The sequence below is a fragment of the Marmota monax genome, unplaced genomic scaffold (assembly GCF_021218885.2).
Source record: "Marmota monax isolate L192 unplaced genomic scaffold, Marmota_monax_Labrador192_F-V1.1 WCK01_AAM20220418_F8-fsc00432, whole genome shotgun sequence".
NCBI lineage: Eukaryota > Metazoa > Chordata > Mammalia > Rodentia > Sciuridae > Marmota > Marmota monax.
In genome coordinates, this window is record NW_026693953.1 from 489044 (window position 1) to 495043 (window position 6000).

The following is a 6000-nucleotide window of genomic DNA, read 5'->3' on the forward strand; positions in this document are numbered from 1 at the left end:
TTATTATAATCAAAATCTCAACATGGGTCTTTGAATCTGAAATATGAATGGAAAAGCAAAAGCTGAAGGAAGGCCAGTGCATATCTGAGAAAGAAAAATACGATGGAGATATTGTTCTGCAGTCATGAATATAATGATGCTAAAAGAATGTAGTGTGTGGGATGTAGAGATAGACACATGGTCAATTCAACAGAACAGAGAGCCCAGAGAAAGTCCCTCCAAATATGGAAAAATTAACAAACATGGCATTTCAGGTCAATCAGGAAAAAAAAAAAACAAAACAACAACAACTGGCAATTCGCTTGGAAAAACATGGAATCCTCATGGTTTCATCCTGATTGTGAAGGGTAAACTTTTGAAGCCAACAGAAGAAGAGGATTTCTTAAATGACTCATTTCTTCAGTTAACCACAAAATATTGACAAATTTGACTAGATTCATGAGAATATCTGTTCTTCAAACTATAGAAACTAGAGAAAGACCTTTAAAAGATATACTGATAATGATGAGACAGGTGTATGATATAAAAGACCTTATCAATAAGCAAAAGCCAGCTCCATAGAAACGCAAGCGTTTGTCAGAAGTGAAAATACAATTTCTCATCCATATTGAAAAGAACTTTCAGTTGGTAATCCAAGAAAGGATTTCCTTTCCTCCAGGAAATTGCCCCAAAGCAGCAGTTTATTGCTAACTTATAGAATTGTAATTGAATTCTGTGTATTGACCCTTGTACTATACCTAACCATATTCTCTTGAACGTTTTAATAATGTGTCTGTTAATTCAGGTTGATCTCCATGTAAACAATTGTTTCTTTCTAGACTATTTACCTTTGATTTATTTCCTGGCCTTAGTGTGCTACTGCTGTGCTAATATCATAGCCCCAGGCCACATGTGGCTGTTGAGCTCTTGAAATGCAGCTTGTGCTACGGAGAAATGAATGCTTAATTTATTTTTATTTGATTAATCTGCAGTCCAAAAACTGAAGTAGTTTTTCAAAATTCCCCATTATGCATAATTGGACTACAGGACTACACTTTGCTTCAATTGTTGTAGATCATATTCATACTGTTGTAATACAAATATATGTTTTACTTTTTTAAAATGGGGCTACTAGAAAATGTCCCTGCTCAGGACATGGTTGATTAGAAGCAGTGGTTGCAAACATTCTATCAGATTGGCTATAAAAGGAGTGCTTCTCACATCTCACTATTAATTGTAGCATTTGACTGAAATTCTTTACTATGTTTTCTCCTATGCTTATTTTTACAATTAATAGATGTGTAATTTTTATCAAATTCATTTCTATGTCAAAAGAGAGAAGTCATATGACATTCCTCATGTAGATTGTTAATGGGATGAACCACTGTTCAGATCTAGAATGTTCCACAAAGGCCTATGTGTTGAAGGCTGTATCCCCAGCCCAGTGTACTGTTGGAAAGGGGTGGAAATTTCAAGGATGGGGGCCTAATGGAAGTTAGGTCATTGGGCATGTGCCCTTGAAAGGAATATTGGAATTCCAGCAATTTCCTCCTCCTTTCTTTAGCACCTGGCTATGAAGTGAATGAGTTTCCCTCTGCCATAAGTCCGTGGCATGACATTCTGCCTCATCAAAGACTCAAATCATGAACTGAAACCTCCAAAACTGTGAGCCAAAATAAACCTTTTATTTTTTTTATGTTGATTATCTCAAGTATTTTGTTTTAGCCACAGAAAACTATTCTAATAGCATTAATAAATTTTCTCATTTTCAAGTATATTTTTACTCTCAGGATAAAACTTGGATGCACTACCATTTTGTGTAGAACTTTTGCATCTATTTCATAAGTAAAATTGTAACCAGGCACGGTGGTGCATGCCTGTAATCCCAGTGGCTCCGGAGGCTGAGGAAGGAGGATCTCAAGTTCAAAGCCAGTCCCAGCAAAAGTGAGGCGCTAAGCAACTCAGTGGGGCTTTGTCTCTAAATAAAATGCAAAATAGGGCTGATAATGTGGCTCAGTGGTCAAGTGTCCCTGAATTCAATTCCTGGCATCTCCACACTCCCAATTGTATTTTCACTTCCTAAAATCAACTTGCTCTAATTTAAGTGTCAAATTATATGTTCTTATAAACTAATCCAAGGACAATTTCCCCTCTTGATTCCCAAAACAATAATTTTTAAATTTGGAGTTGTACAATCCTTAAAAAAGTGTTAGAAATCACACACAAAACAATTTAGGCTCTTCCTCTCTTATTGAGGGAATGTTTTAAAGGAATCTACTTATTTAATTATTAAAGAACTATTCTGAATTTTTAATTCTCCTCAAATCCAATTTGATGTTATTTTGTCAATTTTTAAAAAATCAATGACAAGGTTTTTAAAAGTGATATTACCTTTTTGCTTCACTGGGTCTATAATTATATCCTTTTTCTCGTTACAATGGTATTGCTTATTTTTCTCTATTTTTATCTGTAGTTAATCTTGCCAGAACAGTATCTATTTAATCAGTGTTGGAGCTTTTTAAAAAATTGGCTTTTTTGACCCTCTCTGTTTCACCTTTTTTTTCTTTTCATTGACATTTTTCCCCTCATGATATTTATTATTGTCTGCATTCACTAATTTTTTGGTTTATTCTGCTGTTCTTTTCCTGACATCTTTGGTTGGTAGATTGTCTCATTAATTTTTGGACTTTTAAACTTTCTAATATAAGTATTTACAACTATATACTTTCCTCTCTGCACTGCTCTCAATACACAACTCAAAGTTTAATTTGCAGCACTTTTTTATTATCATTTATAAGTAGTATATAATTTCTATTACATTTTTTTTTGTTGGTGCATGAGTTATTCAGTAGCATTTCAAGAAAGGTCCAGATACATATATATAGCAAGAAAGAGAGCATTTTCTTAGCTTTTTAGTTATAATTTAATTGACTTAATTAAATGGTGATCAGAGAACACACGTTTAGAATTGTATGATGTCCTTGGTGGAGTGAAACTTTTGTCACTTCATATAATAAGACACTAAATTACTGAGTTGACTGTGTGATGAGAGTTCTCTGAGAGATGATGAGATTTTCAATATGGACTAATATTACCTCTGCTTTTGTGAGCCTTTCAGGTGCACTTGAGAAAGAACTGTGTTTTCTAATTATTAGGGCTAGGGTCCCATATATGTCCAATATGCCAAGATTGTTACTTGTGTTGTTGACATTTTCTGAACTTTTACTAATATATTGTTTGTTTGATCTGTCATCCAATTTACTACACCGTCAGCCTCCGCGTCTGAGGATTTAGCAAAACATGGATCGAAAATATTTTTTAAAATGTTATCTAAGCATCTACAGGCTATTTTTTCTTGTCATTATCTCTGAATAATATAGTATAACACCTGTTTGTGTAGTGTTTACATTGCAGTAAATAACTAACTAATAAAATGTAACTAACTTAGATATGATTTAAAATACATGGGAAGATAGCATAGGTTATATGCAAATATTTTGCCACTCAATATTAGGCACTTGCACATCAGCAGATTTTTTTTATCCACCGGGGTCCTGGAACCCATCTTTCATGGATACAGAAGGACAATTATAATTGGTCAAGATGTATTGAGATTTCCCACTATGGTAATATATTTGTTGTTTTCTCCCCATAGTTGTACCAAGATTTCCTTTATATATTTGAAGCTCAACATGTGTTTAGAATTGTATGATGTCCTTGGTGGAGTGAAACTTTTGTCACTTCATATAATAAGACACTAAATTACTGAGTTGATTACTCAAGTGACCCTATACAAACATGAAAACCTTTTCTTTGAGCCTGAAAATAGCTGTGTTTCTTCACATGCTTGGCATGCTTCATGCTTTTTTTTTTTTTTTTTTGGTATGGGGATTGAACCACTGAGCCATATTCCTAGTCTTTTTTCATTTTTTTTTTTTTTTTATTTTGAGAGGGCCTCAATAAGTTGCTGAGGCTGGCTTTGAACTTGCAATCCTTCTGCCTCAGTCTCCTGAGCTTCTGGGATTACAGGCACGTGCTACCTGGCTCCTGGGTAATTTTAACACTGAAAATTTTGATTTAGATTTCGAACAGTGCCAACATTGCTGTGGATCAAAGTATGTCATGCATCTACTCTGAGAGGCAATCAGAGTAAAAACTCTACCAGGGCATCTATCTGTTTTGTGCACCTTCTTCTAGGTAAACCCAAAGAGTAAGACTAAATGTTGAACTAATTTGACCCCAGCATTCTGAGAAGCATTTATCATCCATGACTTCCTTGACTCATGGAATCATCCAAGAGCACGTCCTTTATGGCTAGTGGACCATGAAGTACCAAGGGCTGAGCCCATTTTGTTGGGGGATGTCTCAGAACTGGGAGCAAAGGGCTGTTTGTAGGGAGATCTGCCTAGAAGGCCATGCCAGCCCTAGTTGGTTTGATGGCTGCTGACCCTGTATACTGTCTTGGATGCCCAGAACTTTCTGCCCTCCCTCTAGCCCTGTACTTCCCCTTCCCTTCCTAGCTGTGCCCTGGCTGCCTCGCCTGGCATGTCCCAATCCTCACCCACATCACATTCCCCTCCTACTCACAGTCCTGCTCCTTCACCACATCTTTGATCCTACAACTTAATCTCAAGAGGTTCTCATGGGGCCCAAATAAGTGCTTAAAATTTTTTCTCAGAATGGCAGGAGTGCAGAAAGTACTGGGCTATGAAGTTGAGAACAATTTCTGTTCTAATTTTATCTTTCCTACTTATGAGATTTTTGCCCTTCCCCCCTTAGTACTTCTTAATTTGCCCACTTGTGAAATGAGGCTATGGTTAGAGATAAAGGATGCAAATCTCTTTTTGGATGGAGCCTGACACAATCTGAATATTTAAAAATTATGGTTTTAACTCACATTGGATGAGGACCACTGATTTCTTCTCAAGGATTCTATCTTCTAATGGCAATTATAATCAGCACAAAAGTTGGCAGGAAAGAGCTTTGAATTCTCCTCAACTCACACTGCTTAGGTAAAAAAACAAACTTAGCTCTAAGCAGACAATACCACGTGTCAAAAAAAAAAAAAAAAAAAAGAGAGGGCCCTTCACAGAAGCATGGATATTATTCAGATCACAAATAAGTTTTCATATTTATCATATTTATTAATTATCTCACACGTATATGTTGAAAATGTTCTATAATTTAATCCTCACAATGCTCCCCACAAGTTAGGTACCATTAAAATTCTCATTTTAAAGAGAAAGAAACAGAGGCTGAGGGGAATGAAGTACCCACATCAGCTCAGTGGTACATGGTAGGGATAAGTAGATTTCATGTGTCACCTGCATTTGCTGTAGAGTTGCAGGCATGAAGTCATTTTCAGGTACTCAGCACATGACTGTGTATGTGTGTATGTCTGTGTGTGCACGCGCGCGCCTGTGTGCATCTGAGTGGGCAACCAGCCAGATAGTCCCCATAGAACTGAACCTCTGCTAAACTTTCAGCACAAGAGGGAGCATTTGGCTAATAATAACCCACATTTTTTCCAGAGAGTTATGCTTGCATCAAATATTCAATAATGTGCATTCCAGGAGTCAAGTTTGAGTGTTACCATTTCTAACAATAGTAATATGATAAGAGTATAATGCCAGAGACTCACCTGCTAGGAATTCTGGTTCCTTACTGGTTGACTCTCCTGTCTGGGATCCTTTAGCTTTGGAAACTGAGAAGCATGTGGAGAAGCAGCTGAAAACCTGGTGTTCAGCAGTTACGTTCTTTGCAACTTGGAACCCACGTTTCCCTATCTGTATTTGTAGTCTGTGTACTGGTTAAACATTAATTTCTGATGGTATAAAGGTCAAGGCAATTCAGATAAGGTGAGAGGGAGAAGATCTTCTCTGGGCTTCTAAGAAAGTTTTTTTTTTTTTCCTGTTGAACCTATATCATTCTAATCTCTAGCAGTTTGGGTCTTTAATTTTTTTTTTAATTTTAGTTGTATATGTATGTATGAATGTATTTATTTATTTATTTATTTATTTA

The 6000-nt window shown here is 36.1% G+C and overlaps 1 protein-coding gene across 3 annotated transcripts in view; it reads right to left on the bottom strand.

Annotated features, from left to right (window-relative positions):
* Positions 1 to 5779, bottom strand: part of Ddc (dopa decarboxylase) — a 121107-nt gene extending 115328 nt beyond the window's left edge. For all 3 annotated transcript variants that reach the window (XM_046463916.2, XM_046463918.2, XM_046463919.2), the window contains exon 1: positions 5621 to 5779. The gene's annotated coding sequence lies outside the window, so the exon portion shown is untranslated. The remainder of the gene's footprint in view (positions 1 to 5620) is intronic.
* Between the last annotated feature and the right edge of the window lie 221 nt (positions 5780 to 6000).